This window comes from Balaenoptera acutorostrata, chromosome 2, assembly GCF_949987535.1.
Source record: "Balaenoptera acutorostrata chromosome 2, mBalAcu1.1, whole genome shotgun sequence".
NCBI lineage: Eukaryota > Metazoa > Chordata > Mammalia > Artiodactyla > Balaenopteridae > Balaenoptera > Balaenoptera acutorostrata.
The window spans coordinates 89,936,353-89,953,029 of record NC_080065.1 but is presented as its reverse complement, the minus strand read 5'-3'; positions in this window follow the sequence as shown (position 1 = coordinate 89,953,029).

Genomic DNA, 16,677 nt, shown 5'->3' with positions numbered 1-16,677 from the left:
CACATGCTGCTATTTTAGCATTTTTATGCTGTGCTGTCATTATGTGTCCAGGTGTGTCTAGAACACCTAAGCACCTAGAATACGCACTCTACTCCAGTCACCAAGCTAATTCTGTATGCCAAATAAGCAGTGAAAATGCTCAATGAATGAATGAAAGAGAGCAAGGTATATGTGAAGAGATAGGATTGGTGTGCTGTGATGAAAATTTGGAGAGCACTAATAAAGGAACTAGTTTTGAGAGGATGAAGCAGGGGAAAATAGAGAGTCTTTCCAGTATTGCCTATTACCCAGATTTGTCTATGGAGAAGAGGCTATTTTAAAACAGAAACCACTATTATCTTCTTACACACATACCTTTTCCTTGTGTGGTCTTTCTTGAATCTAAGACTATTCAAGGAAATAATATTTTAATCAATCAATAATGTGTATAGGAAATTCATTGAGTTAAGTAAATATTTTTCCTTAAAAAGAAGGAAATTTTTAAAAACTAGATTGGAATGAAAGTACATTTCTATGATAATTTCTAAAGACCTATTTTATTAAGAATGAATCATAATTTGGTCCATATATTTAAAAGTGGAATTACAATGGCCTATATATTTTAAAGTCTAAAAATATTGTGCCAAATACATTGCTAACCTAATGGAATATTCAAGAAATGTTAATTTAAATAAAAAGATTTTGAAAAAAATTCCGTGACCCCCCAAAAGACACAGGCTGTGTTTTCCTTCCATTTAGTTATCTAAGCACGCCTCATGTATTCTAAACTCTGAATACAATTTGATCTAAGCCTATAATAGAAATAAGAATGCATATAAACAAACTTAATATAATTTGGTAGTTTCAATGCATAAAATCTAGAAAATATGTATTATGTATACATATATATCTAGTTTCTATGGTGACCTGGTCACTTGGAATATAGTTTTGCATGAACAATTGTACACAGTCATCACTTTGAATTTCCTGACCTATCTTTTCTGCTTAAATGCTGCATTAGCAGATTTTAGTAGCTACTGTTTAGCATATCCTGTAAATTGTATTAATGTTGTCTGTCTGGAGCGCAACAGTTACTTAAGAAAAAAAAAGTTGTTTTAGTTTTCTTTGAAAAGTTTTATTTTAGCTTTAAATAAACCTTGAGATTACAGAAAAGCAAAACAATTATGAAAAATGCAGTAAATTATACATTTTTAAAAAATTACCCATAGCTTTTAAGCTAAAAATAAAGAGAAAACAAGCATTTCTATACAGTCTCTATGAAGTTATGGATTAAAAGGCATTTGAAACATTCTTTAAAATTAACATGAAATTTCTATAGCTAGCCTAAAGCTACCATATTTATAATGTCAGTATAAAGTTTACAATGTCAGAGAAAGAACACTGGGCCAGGCACCTGGGGTCCTAATATCAGGTCTGTTAGTGTCACTTATATTTTATTACACAAGATAATAAACTTTTCAAATTCTCAGTTACCTTGTCTATAAAATGATGAGTAATAAAAACATAAAACTTTATTTTCTATCTCTCTAATTCTGTAAGTGTAAAGGCCTATATAAACTTCAAGTGAAAAAAAAAAGTCATGTATTATTAAAAATCCTAATGATTGCATGTTTAATAATAGCAAAACTAGATTAAAAATAAATACTCCTAGCAATTGGGGAATGTTAAATGATCTATGACATGGTGCAATAAATATTTTGTTAGTAAGTGATAAATATGTGGACTATGTATATTAAAAGAAATGTTTGTATACAATAGCTTGTTAAAATGCTACAAAAATTGCACTGAAGGCAGTTGTATAAAAAAATAAGAGCTCATATACTAAGGTTCAAAGATGTCAAGTTAAATTAAAATAGTGTGTTAAAAGTGTCATTTGTTTTTTGCTGCTGCTGTTATCTGTTCTATTATACTTGGTTAAATACGTAGTTTTTTAAAAGAAAGATACAACTGATGCTTTTTTTGCAATCCTAATATAGCAAGAAATAGAGGCAGAAGAACTTAACATCAGTTCTTAATTGTGAAAAAGAGTACTCTGAGCTGAGTTTACCCTTGACTGGGGTACATGAGTAGGAAATTAAAATATCCTTAAGATCCAGACAAGTTAGTTAATCTCCATAAAGATTGGCTATGTCATATGGAAATGTGGCAAATAACATAAAATGTCCCATAAAATCAATTTGAAGTTTATAAGTAAATGCATGTGATGTTTTTATCGTAAAGCCTAACTAGTAAATACTAAATATTCAATAATAGCACACTACAATTTATTAGATAGAAGGTAGAGGATATTTGTTCTTGCTTCTAGAGTTATAGAAATACAAAAGTTGTGATATGGTCATCCTAATATTAAAAATATCATATGTTTCATTCAGTTTGAGTGGTTTTTGCTACATGACTTTATAGAGAAGTGGATGAAGTTAAAGGGGGATCATTTAATGCAGTGTAACACACAATGGATTTTTTTGGCTTGGCTTCTCTGGATATTACCAAGATGCATAATGTATTTTAAAAGCAGGGAAATATGTGAATACAATATCTGAAGCAGTTAGTCTTAAAGAAAGATGCCAGTAACTCTCAGAATTTGAATGATTGCCTTAGGAATATTGGATGAAGTGAAATGGTTATAAATTGCAATAAAGGGGACTTAGCAACTAGAATTACTTGACACCAGGACTATATAAAAATGTCATGAATTCATATAATCCTGAAGTTTTGTTGAAAAGAGTAAATGAAAATATGTTATAAGATTAAGAAAGAGTGACCTAATTTTTTTAATGCATTCGTTATTCTGGAATGAGAGTGTTTATGGGTGGATTGGCATAGATGGTTAGGAGAAATAAATGAGCTAAACTAAGAGTATCTACCTATACCTGACGTTGAACACCAAGCATCTAATATCTTTATACTTTTGTTATTTAAATCTTAACATAAGGAGTTATGTGTATGTGTGTGTATGTGTTTGTAAAATAGAGTCAATTTATTAACTCCAGGAAATCAGCCACTTTTTAAAGGAGAAATGGAGAGGAGAATAGATACATTACAATTTAGCACTTAAAAGTAATCTTTCTGAAAGTATGACTTCAATTTGGGCTGCATTCATCATTCTTTGTATAAGAGAAGCAAAGGAAGAGAAATAGACACATTGGAGATAATAAAGTGTATGTGATAAGCAGAAAAACAAAAGTGAAGAATTTTGCATCTCTTTCCACATGATGCATTTGACAGAATGACATTATTAAATTTTCATGAGGAAGAAAATTCATAAAGCAATTAGGAAAGACAAGGTATATAAATTAGGTATCTATATTTTTTTTCCACAGAGAAGAGATTTAATATTTATTTGCTGGGATTCAAGGAAGAAAGAGGTAGGTTAGGTAGATATTCCCTGTTTTGACTAATATTGGTAGAGCCTTCTGGGGCTTTATGTGTGTCTTCAAATTCAGAGGTTACAAAAATGTCCTACTGCGTGTGTAGATAGTCAAAGAAAGTATTGCACAGGTCTAAATTCTTGTTGCTAACACTATGTGAGAGTTAAGTGACATTTCAGGTAATTCAAATGGAGGAAAGGTGTATTATTATTTTTAGATCTTTGAAAGTTGGAACTTGAATCTCCAGATCAGCACTATGTGTTTGCACTCAATTTAGAGTTCTATACCAACAGACTAAGATCTCCATTGAAACATTCCTTTTATAAACAATACAAGAGCCATATCCCATTAATTTATTTGCCAATTACTTTATTCTACTAATTCTGTTTGTTAAATATTGTCTTATAATTTAAATCTCTAGGTGGAGAATATAAAAACCCAATTCATAGGAGATTGTCATAGTGATGGTGTTGTTAGTATTTGGCTTATTTTTGAATATTGAAAATTCAGTGGTCAAAATGTATAAAACTTTTATTTAAGGGAGCATTAATAACTATATTGAGAACCAGAAGGAACTGTATGAATTTTGCCTAGAGAGTTCAGAGCACAAATGAGGTATAGAAGTATAAATATAACACATTAACTCTCTCTTTATCCAAACTCTGAAAGTGTTATTTCCTTCATCCCTATCCAACCCAAAGAAGCCAGAATCACCAAGAAGATATTTACTGTTGTACCTACATTGTTTAGCATTATGATCTCTTCAATAAATGGTACTGCATGGGAAAAACTGGATATCTACATGCAAAAGAATAAAACTAGACCCCTATCTTACACCTCTCACAAAATTAACTTGAACAGGATTAAAGACTTAAACATGAATCCTGGTACTATAAAATCCTTGGGGAAAACATAGAGAAAAACCTCCATGATATTGGTCTTGGCAATGATTTTTTTTTTTTGCTATGTCAGCAAAAGCCAGGCAAAAAAGCAAAAATAAACAAATAAAACTATATCAAACTAAAAATCTTCTTCACAGCAAAGAAAATCATCAACAAAATGAAAAGGCAGTCTATAAAATGGCAGAAAAAATATTTGCAAACTATATATCTGATAAGAGGTTAATATCCAAAATATGTAAAGAATTCATACAACTCAATAGCAAATAATAATAATAATAATTGATTAATATAATAGGCAAAAGACCTGAATGGATATTTTTTCAAAGGAGACATACAAATGGCCAGCAAGTACATGAAAAGCTGCTCAACATCACTAATCATCCAGGAAAGGCAAATTGAAACCACAATGAAATATCACTTCATGCCTGTTAAAATGACTGTCATCAAAAAGACAATAGCCAGGACATGGAAGCAACCTAAGTGTCCATCATCGGATGAATGGATAAAGAAGATGTGGCACATATATACAATGGAATATTACTCAGCCATAAAAAGAAATGAAATGGAGGTATTTGTAATGAGGTGGATGGAGTTAGAGTCTGTCATACAGAGTGAAGTAAGTCAGAAAGAGAAAAAGAAATACAGTATGCTAACACATATATATGGAATCTAAGGAAAAAAAAAAGGTCATGAAGAACCTAGTGGCAAGACGGGAATAAAGACACAGACCTACTAGAGAATGGACTTGAGGATATGGGGAGAGGGAGGGGTGAGATGTGACAGGGTGAGAGAGTGTCATGGACATATATACACTACCAAATGTAAAATAGATAGCTAGTGGGAAGCAGCCTCATAGCACAGGGAGATCAGCTTGGTGCTTTTTGACCACTTAGAGGGGTGGGATAGGGAGGGTGGGAGGGAGGGAGACGCAAGAGGGAAGAGATATGTGAACATATGTATATGTATTCACTTTGTTATAAAGCAGAAACTAACACACCATTGTAAAGCAATTATACTCCAATAAAGATGTTTAAAAAAAAAAAAAGACAAGAGATACATTTTGGCAAGGGTGTGGAGAAGAGGGAACCCTTGTACGCTTTTGATGAGAATATAAATTGGTGCAGGCATTATTGAAAACAGTATGGAAGTTCCTCAAAAAATTAAAAATAAAACTATTGTATGATCCAGCAATCTCAATTCTGGACACATATCCAAAGGAAAAGAAATCAGTATCTTGAAGAGATACCTGCACTCTCATGTTCATTGCAATCTTATTCCCGGAGCAAAAACATGGAACCAACCTAAGTGTCTATAGATAGATAACTGGATTAAGAACATGTAGTATATATACATAATGGAATATTATACAGCTGTAAAAAGAGGAAGCCTTGCTATTTGCAACAACATGAATGAAACTGGAAAAATTATGCTAAGTGAAATAAGCCAGACAGAGAAAGAGAAATATTGTATGATATCACTTTTATATGTAGAATCTTTTTTTTTTAAGTCAAATTATAGAAATAGTGGTTTCCAGGGGCTAGGGAGTGGGGAAAATGGGGAGATGTTGGTCAACAGTACAAACATTTAGTTATAAGATGAATAAGAAAAAAAAAAGCCCTAAATAAAATCTATGAGAAAAAATAAAAGAAAAAAATAGTGGGTTTTCTTCTTTTTGATTTCATGTAGAGATAATTTTAAGTTGATGGACAATTTTTTTAAACATCTTATTTTTAAAATTTAGTTACCTCTTATGTGCCACTAATAATATTTACTGTTATAAAAGAGAAAAATAAATGCAGAGTATTTGAGTTCCTCTAAGATTCCATGACTTAAACTTGTATACTCAGAAGATTTAAGAACTTAAAATATGTCTATATTGCTCAGAAACTGCTTGCAGTAAAAAAAAATTTTTTTTACATTTTGATAGAATTTGAAAGTAGAAAATTGCTGGGCACTTTGATGGACTCTGCTTTTTAAAGATTTTCCTAAATGACAATTTTATATTCTCCATTGTTAACAAAGAGGTTGCCTTCCTCCTCACCTCTGAGACCTCAGAGTAGGAAAAAAACTTCCTTGGAAAGGAAAGAATCATATATTACAATATTTTATAGTATTGATTTATATTTTGGAATTGAATCTAATGAGAAAAAAATTGAATGATTCTCTATATGAAGTCACATTTGGAGAATTTTGCTTTACAGTATAAATATGAAAGAATTCAGTTTTTACCAATAAAGTTCTTGTGAACTATTCCTTGCTTGAACTAGATGGAAATTGATATCACAAGAGACGATAATATTAGTGGGGGTAAAGTAGGAGGAACACCTCTTTTCTAAACTTTTGTTGCTAGGATTTTTAGATTTTCTAGTTGTCCTGACCTACATTTTAAACAGTCTATGTTGTTCTGTTTGTTAATTTGTTTTGCTTTTTTTTAAACACCCACACTTGAGAAATAAAAATTGAGAATGTTTATTTCTTCATTGCTCATGTCTTATTTTAGGCTGAGTAAAAAAGTTACATCAGGCAATAGTTTTTCCTCAAGGCATTGGGTAATTTTCTTCATTATCATGCCCTCCTGCAGGTAACTAAATGTTCCTATCTGTGATCTTGAAAAATATTGCAATTTGGACATCAACATGTTCTTTGTGTATATGGAAGTTTTAGTTTATTCCAGTTATAAAGTCTTGATTTTTTCCAGTCTCCTTTGACCTAAGTTGTAATATTCAAATTATGTTCTATTTGAATGACACTAAACTCCTGAGTGTTTAATTACTCCTGATGTTTAGCTGATATAATTTTTCTTTATATCAAAGAGTTATATGATTTAATTATCAGCATTTATTCCCCAAACTACAACCTAAACAATAGTTCCTAAGTAACTGTATACTTTATAAAGACTGGTTATGGCTATCAAAGAATGAACTTAATTAAAAGCAATATCTCAAAGCTGTAATGTAAGTAGGTGGGAAGGGATATAAAAGCCTTTTACAAAAGTTATTATAACAAACTCATCTCTTTAAATCAAACCAAATAGTTCTCAGCATGAAGCGTTATTAAAAAACATCAGCTCCAAAGACTAATATTCATTGAATATAGGAAACATGCCTCACTCAGATATATTGGTGCATAATCTAACAACCAAAAAAGAAGTCAAATTACATGACAATTAAAAAATTTAAAAAACATATGAGCAAGTGCTGAAATGCTTGTCTTATGAAATGTTAATCATATCCATCCTTTAGGAATGACAGGACTATGACATCAGATATTAGTTCTATTGAAAAATGTCATATCTTAATGTTGGTCAAATGGTTCAGATGAATTAAAACACACACACACTATACAAAGTTGAATAATTCACTTGAAATAGCAACACTGTATTGGCCTAGTATGATGAGGATGAAATTTTTGCTTCATGTAAGAAAGTAGAAAGGTATTTAGGGAGGAGCATTGTCCAAAGAGAAGGCATATGATTAAAAATGATTAACCCTTGGGCAAGTGACATCACCTTTAACACTCATCTTTATCCCTCTTTCTCGCATCTGTAAAAAGGGAAAATAAAAATCACCTTTTATAAGAACTAAAAAATGTAAATTGGAAATGCAGAAAATGATATATGACATTTATATATTGTTTAAAAATTGGTAATTGCTTTTACAGCTGTTGTTACTTCCCTTGTAACTGTGGCTACAAGTTTGCTGTTAGTGATGTTGACTGCCACTGTTTTGCACTGGAGGACCATTTCTTTGTAAACTAACATTTCTTTGCAACTAAAATGGATAATAGCTTAAAATTAAAATAGTCAGACATAGTTGTAGGTCTAGCCTTCAGCCCTTCTTTTAAAATGCTTTCTAAAAAATGACATAAAGTTAGTAGGATGGTTTTTATACTTCCTTAATGATCTTCGAGTGCTAAAATTAAAGCCATGCAAAGATCTGCTGTGTTAAGATAAATTTTATTCTCAGAATCCATGTAGCTTAAAGATATATTCCAAATTATGACTTTGAGAGATACAGAATAAAGAGTGTATAATGAACTGCTCTTCCTACTCCTCTATTTTATAAATGAAGAAACAAGATTTAGAGTTTAGTCACTTGAACAAAGTGACTATTTCAGAGCCAAAGTTAGAATTAGAACCACTTCCCTACAAGTTGCTTCTTTCGAATAACCCAGTGACTGCCTAATAATATGACATTTTGTTTTCATCCACTTTGTTCCTCATGATTATGCATTGTCTCAGACTATTTCTGATTCATCACTTCCCTATTAAAGAATAAGATAGCTATAACTACTGCATTGAGTAAGAGAGACATCAACCATGTTCCTAGAGCTATTTATCATCAATATCTTTGATGATACAGTGACCCATACTTCCTAGAGATATGGCATCCAGATATCAACAGCAACCAAAAAGATCTCCCTCTGAATCATTGACTCTTTCAATGCTCTCTCCATTCCCAAATTTTAAGACTCTTCCGGCTTTCATAATTCTCAAATCCTTAGTTCATTTCCAACTGAAAATATAATTTGTGTTATTCCACCAAATGAAAAACAAATAAAAGTTTAACTTACATTTCTATAAGATATTATCAGTTTTTCAATTGTTTTCAATTGAGAAGAGGGTGTTGGAGAGGACTTCAATTATAAATTAATTTTAACCCTAACTAGTCAGTTTACACATTGCTTATTAACAACAAATAAGACCCATAATTTTAAAATATTATTTTGAGTCATATACTTGCATTGTTAAAAATATAGTACATGTATAAACAAAAGCATTACCTGAAATCTCAACCAAAGAGATATGGTATGTCATTTGTAGAGACCACATTTATGGTATGCCATTTTTAGGCACAATATGGATCAAATAATGTTGATAATTTGTTATATCCCCATGACGTGATTGTCAGTTCATGCCCTCCTTGGCTTGTCTAATTTTTAAAAAGTACATAGTTAGATAAACAGATGACAGGTAGATAGATGATAGATAGATAATTTTCTTCAGGTTCCTCCAAATTCTTCACTTATTTCAACCACAGAGGTAGAGTTTTTTTGATCCTCTCTTGTCTTTGGACTTGTAGAATTTCATAGTCTTATATATACTTTGGCCAGATTCTTCTACATTCAATACTTTGAATAAAAAATGTGAAATTTCCTAAATCTTACAATCCATATAGAAACTTATATTTTTCCACTTTGTTACTGTCAAAAGTGACTATAAACAAAATTCCCACTGACATCAACGAAAAATAATTTTAAAGCTATAGGTTGGGAATTAAAAGCAGGAATGAAGTGTAACAGTAGTGGCTAATTAAAATAATCCATATTGATCCAACTAATAGGTTAGAGGTGAAGATTTTGAAAGTTTCATGCCTCTGCAGATTTATTTCTAATTCTATAATAATATTAAAATCCATAAAATTCATAGGTTTACCTGAAAATTATATTTCTAACATATATGATATTACACTTAAACAAATATCAGGGTTGACTAGATTATGTTGTGATTAGAACCACAGCATTTCAGTTGTTTAAAAGATCAAAAAGTGATTCCTTGCTTAAGCTACATGTCCATCACCAGTCAGCTAGAAGGTTGTTACTCCTATACTTTTCTTCACTCTGGAATCCAAACTGACAGAGTGGCTATTATTTCTTGGGTAGAGCAAAAGAGGGTGGTGAAGCATGTGCTGGCTTTTTAAGCTTCTGTCTGGAAGGGACACACATCACTTCTGTTTATGTTCAATTGACCTTATAAAGTAATATACCCTAACTTCAGATGGGAAAGAGAGATAAATTCTACCATGTGCCTGAAGAAGAGAAAGCCATAAAATTTATGTATAGCCATATATGTAGGTAGAGAGCATGATATATTTAATCTGTTTTTCTCATAATTTCATTGTTTTACCCCATTGCTATTATTTTTACCTACTCAATCGTGGTATTTTTATGAATATATACCATAGTTTACCAGATTTCTTAGACTTTTCTCTAAATCTCATTTATATTCTTATAAATTATAAACAATACTGCTACATACTTTCTCTCATATACATACGATTATATAAAATTATTCTTTTAGGCTATATAGTTCTAGAAGAATTGCTAAATTAGGGAGTATTGTCCAAATCACTCTTCACAGTGAACCAATTCATGTCCTACCACAAGCAGTATCAATTTTTTCATTTTTTCTCCAAAAATGACCACTCTATTTGTGTTATCTTTGTCACTCCAATTTGTAAGAAATGTGATTTCATTTTTTAATATTTATTTTGTTGATTACTTGGAAGGTTTATATGATTAGTTTTGTTTTATTAATTTGGATTTCCTATATTGTGAATTCCCCCAAGTTTAAAAAATTAATTTAAACCAAGAATTAACATAATTTATATTTTCTTGACATAGAGATAGGTATATAATAACTTAAAGTATTGAGTGCAGGCACACCATATTTACTAATTTTTAAATTTAAATAAAATTAAATCACATGAAAGAGTATATTTTCTACCAAAAATAATAATTAAAAAATCACTTTGAAGTAAAGTTCACTTAAAACTTACCATGAAAATTCTACTGCTTCATCATTCCATATAAGTCTAAGCTTACTGAAGAAACTTTAAAATTACAGGTGACCCTTGAAAAACATGGGTTTGAACTGTGTGGGTCCACTTACACATGGATTTTTTTCAATAGTAAATATTTTGGTACTATGCAACCCATGGTTGGTTGAGTTCACGTAGGAGGAACGACAAGTACAGAAGAAACATGTACAGTACACAGAGAAACCACATATACAGATGGCTGACCATAAATTATAAGTGGATTTTTGACTGAGCAGAGGGTTGGCACCCCAACCCTCCTTTTCTTATCTAGATGTGACTACCTGAGGATACATCAGAATGAGGGTTACTAATGCAGAAAAAACTGTTTTGTTATACTCATGTGATTCCTTTTGTTTATAATTATTCAAAATTGTGTACTTTTGTGCTTTTAATCTTTTTGGATTTTTTCAGGGAATCTATTTTAAACAACATGAGAATCAGCTTTTTGCCCCCTGCTACAGAGACCTTTGACTCTTAAAGTTTACTCCATCTCCATTTATTGCATCACTGATAGACAACCTCCCATACTATTTTGTTTTTTATTCTTATTTTATAGCTTTCCCTTATAGCCTTTTATATGAGTGATTATGGTGGAAATCTGTCTTTTTTTTTAAATGAGCATAATGGTTATAAGAATTTCTCGATTCTTTCCTCTGTTGTCTGAATGTTGAAATTGTTATGCAGATAATTGTTTGAAACTTTAATCTGAAATCTAAACTTCTTAGATTTCTTCGTCATGGAAAGGAAAAAGAATAGAAACAATAAAAATTATAAAAGAACCTATAATTTCTACGTATCTACCAAAGTGTCCTGATCTTATGGGTATTTTTCAGATTTGTAAATTTAACCTGAATGTCTTATCTGACTGACAGGTGCCTTATATCTTTGAGACATTTTCATTTTTGATTCAATAAATATTTTTGAGTTCATTATTGGCTAAGACATTGTGATAGGTAAAAAGACACTGAGATAATGTTAAAGTTATAGAAAGAAGTTTCCTTTGAGAAGCTTGAAAGCATACAGTGACACCGTAAAAATTCCTAACTTTATGCATTTTGTAAAATTGGTTCTAAAAATTTTTCTATATATTTCCTGAACTATGTTGAAGTTTAAATAATTTGAAATTGCCCTAAATATTACAAAACAAATAACATATATTGAGTCATTTTCATATGCATGGTCAACATACTAACAAATGTTAGTTGTTCAATAACTTACTTGCCCATAAGGCCTCAGTTCACCATCAAAGCTGAAATTCACAGACCCTTCTTTGAAGCATATGTATATGTGCATATATTTGGGTGCAACCTCAGGAATATCAAAAACTGGAGTTATAATAACTATTTTCTTAAGAATCATACACATGCTGAAGATAAAATTACCATGATAAACCACAAAATATCTACATAAGAGGTTTTTAGACCACAGTCATGTTGCAAAGCAGCTTCAAAAGGAAAACTGCATAGTCAAAGTGCATTTTGAGCAAGAAATCTACATGATTTTATTATTTTTTTCTAAAAATCTTAGAGAGATAAAAGTGTTCTAATACAATTTGGGGCTTTTATCACACTTCATAAAGTTTGTTGAAGTGTGTTTAATTACAAAGTACAAAAAATATGCACGATGTTTATAAAAATATTAACAAAACTACTTTACATGTGTAAATTCATTTTGAAATATGCTAAGCATAAATATGTGCAAATTAGTGATTTACTTGCTTTTTGTGATCATTATGTCTAGCTGAAGACTTGGGTGCATTATATCAAGCTAAAGACATTTGCTAAAGACTTAGCTACTTGTGTGGTAGAAACCTGGTTGTTTTTTTTTTTTTCTGTCTCTCCATGTCTAGAAATGTTATCTATGAAAAACATGAGAAACCACTCAAGATTTACCCATTTGTTTATGCACATTAATGATTTAAAGGAGGAAGTAGACAGTGAGTAAGTGAGATTGGCTCATACAATTAAAGTGGTTTCTACTAGTTAAAATTTTCTTATTTATAAGAGGTTGCAAAAAGTCCAAATAAAGCCAAGAGTATATGCCACATAATAATATAAAAAATCCTCTTATATATAGATACAGATATGTTGGTAAAAATAATTTAGTGATTTTTTTCCACAATTAGATTCTGATATGTAAAGACCTATTAAAGAAAAAAATTTTTGAAAGGCTTTATAAAATGGGTTATGGATATTATAGATACTTCTTAGAATATAAAAAACAAAACTTGAACTTAATGTAAAAACAAACCAAAGCCAATGTACTGCATTTAATTTGGTGATTGCAGTGAAGGAATATGTCATAACGAAAAAGACATCCTGAAAATGTCAGTACTCATAGTACCATTTATAAGAAAGTAAGTATAGAAATATATTAGAGACAGTATTTTCCTATTTTCCAGATACAGGAAATGAAGTGGAAATTGAATGAGTCATGAAAGTTTAAGAAAGATGTGGTAAAAATTGATACATATTGTTTCTTTACTATTTTAACAAAATGTGTATAAACAACTTAGAAGAAATTAATATCAAGTGCATTTGAGCAAATAGAAGGAAATACTTCACACAGCATCGTGGAAATATATTGCCTTTAGAAGGTTACAGAGCCAAAAACTGTAACTGATTAATAGGACCAATAATAATATTTGTATTGGCCAACATGAGGAAGTTGGGGCCAGCTCCATGCTAGCTTCAGGGACTTTTCTCTGAACGGCATCCAAAAGCACTTTCTAGCTTGGGGGCCCTGAGTGTGCTTAATTAACTCCGTCTGACCCAGTCACACAGAGTAAAGTCATCAGTCTATCAGATTTGGCTCACTTTCTTCCAGGGAGTTGTAGATGAAGGTCTTCCACCTATTTTTGAACTAACAAAAGCAAATCTCTACTCTTCCAACACACACACACACACACACACACACACACACACACACACACACACACCCACACACCAAAGAAGAAAGCATGGTGTGGTAAACTCAGCAGTTTGACCTATACTGACGAGTACATAAAATTTCCTATCCTGACTCTATGGAGACTATGTAGTATAACAGACAAAATATAGAATGAAGAGTCATAAAATCGGACTAAAAATCAATGTCTTCCTTTACTGACTATGTGACTTTGGGCAAATCACTGAACTTCTCACAGCCTTAGTTTTCTCTGTTAAAAACATGGAAACAATCATAATAAAACTCTGCTAGGGATATAAACCCTAGGTCATTAATAAAAATTAATTATTTTTGTTGAAAAATCTATTCATAATTGAGGAATTCTCTACCACATATGAATATAAGACAAAGCTTATTTTGGATCCTTCCTGCCTTTTTTTTTCTTTTTCATGTATTTTCACTTTTCCTCAATATTAATGCTATTCACCATATGCCAAAGTCTGTACTGCTTCCTGCTCCACCAGTAGATGTGCACATTTATTTCCCATTATTTTATTTTGGCTCATTCAAGAAAACTGCTGCCTTAATCAATAAAATAGAGTCAAGTAAATGAAGACTGTTAATGGGAAAAATGACTCACCAAGAACGAAGTTTGACTTGGCCTCATATTCTCATTTCTCATCCCCAATATTCACTTCCTCCTTACATATTTCCCTCTTTTTACCAAGATGGCTTCAGGGATTGCTTGTCCCAACTATAGGTCATGGGAAAGTAAACTATAGGTACATTGTTTTGGTATAGACAGTAAAATGGACAACAAAAAATTGTGCTTTCTTCCATAATATAGATGAAGCAGCTACCCAAACATCCCTCCTCCTTATGGTTTCCAGGCGTCCAGGTGTAGTGATGTGATAGAAAAATCATAAAATGGAAAAGGCCTGGTCTCTAAATAACCACAAAGAGGAAACCTGCCTGCCAACTATAACATTTATATTGTTATAAGAGTTAGAAATATACTTTTATAGTGTTAAGCCACTGAAATTGTGGGGTTTATTTTTTAAACCTACAAACATTACTCTAGCAAATACCCAATTATACAGATGAAAAACATTTAGACCATGCAAACAGACATTTATAAGTGCTGAGAATAACAGAAAAAAAATGAGTGTGAGATAGACCCTGGTAATCTGAACTCCCACAATTGCATTTTACTAGGAGTTACAGATAGTACACTGCATCCTGTATCTCGGTCAGCTTCCACGTGAAGGATGCCATCTTAGCACTTTCTATTCAGAGCCAGACATCTACTCTCCAAAAGACAAAACCCAAAAGAGGGAAGGCCACAGAGAAATGGTTATTTCTTCATCTAGCAATATAAAGCTTACTTTATGCACTTTCATCTTCTTTCTTATTAGCCTCTTCTCAATGTGAATGAAAGGAGAGATGATTACCCCTTAAAGGAAATACTAAGCCTACTCACAAGGTTATGTTCTAACCTACAGATAATGATAATTACTATCTCAGCATCTCTAAAAACTCCAAATTCAAATAAGGGAAAGGTTTAAAATGTGCAGTGTCAGGAGCATAATTTCATTACAACTCATTTTCCTTTTATCTTCTAAAATTTTCTGATCCATAAAACGAAAGTCAGAAAACTTTTTCTGTAAAGGGCCAGATAGCAAATATTTTAGGCTTTGCAGGACATACTGCCTCTGTCACGACTCTGTCACAACTACTCAATCTTTCCATTGTAGCACCAACACAGCTATATACAATCCATAAACAAATGAGTTTGGCTATGTTCTAAAAAATTTTTATTTACAAAAACAGGCAATGGGCTGAATTTGGTTCTCAATCATAATTTACCAACCTCTCATTTAAGAAATTATTATACACAGTGCTCTAATTTTTAGTTCCTATTCTTTTCCAGTGGCCTCTCTATAATCACAGATTGATTTCATACAACTCTAATATCTTTTCAGTGAGACAAATTATTATGAGTGGGTAGGAACTGGTAACTTTTAAAATTATACAACTGCATGGATCAAATGAAATGTTTTAGTAAAATATTTTTTTGAATTCTCTTGTTCTGCCACAGTACCTTTTCATCTAATACTTTAAATCAATGTTTAACTAAAAAAAGGAAAAAAGCACTGAAAATAACTCTTGGACACTTTTTTTTAAAGTCATTCTTGGTTTTTGGCCTGATACACATGCAAATTATGAATGTTCATAAATAGTGATGTCCAAGATCTATGGATCTTATGCTACAGACCCTGGCATGGAGTTGGCAGTCTACAGCCTCTTCTAAATGATCCTCACCCAACTCATTCACTGCCCCTAATGAAACACTGCTCACTTCCACCTCATCGTAACAGTGTAGCTGGACCAGAGGTGGACACCTAACCCAAGAATAGCCAGTCAATATATCAGCCAGTCCCATTTGATCTGGTCTGCAAAACTGGCTAAGTTAATCAGACATCCTTTCAGAAATAGAAATTAAGCAGTTAGGAATGGAGTTCAAGATAAAAATGTTATATAAGTATTCATAGAATCCCAAATTTTTGAGAAAACACAAGTTATAATTATGAAGAGGCAAAATTTATGAGTGAACAGAAGCTGTAAATTAAATACATGTCCTCACACAGTGGAGAAAAAAGAGTTGTAGCACAAGGAAAAGAAATAAGTGTGTAGGGAGTAGTGCGGGATGTTAATGGTAGACATTAGAGTGAAAACCTGTAGCTCTGTTCCAATCCTGTTACTGCCCTTCATGAAGCTAGGATGTTTGGCTTCTTCTTATAATACATATGAAATTCTGTTTTTCACAAGCACATGAATTTAATTAGATAAATGACAAACTATAGATTTCTTTGAAGTATAGGATAAACAAAACAAATAAAACAAAGAAACAAAAACCTTTGA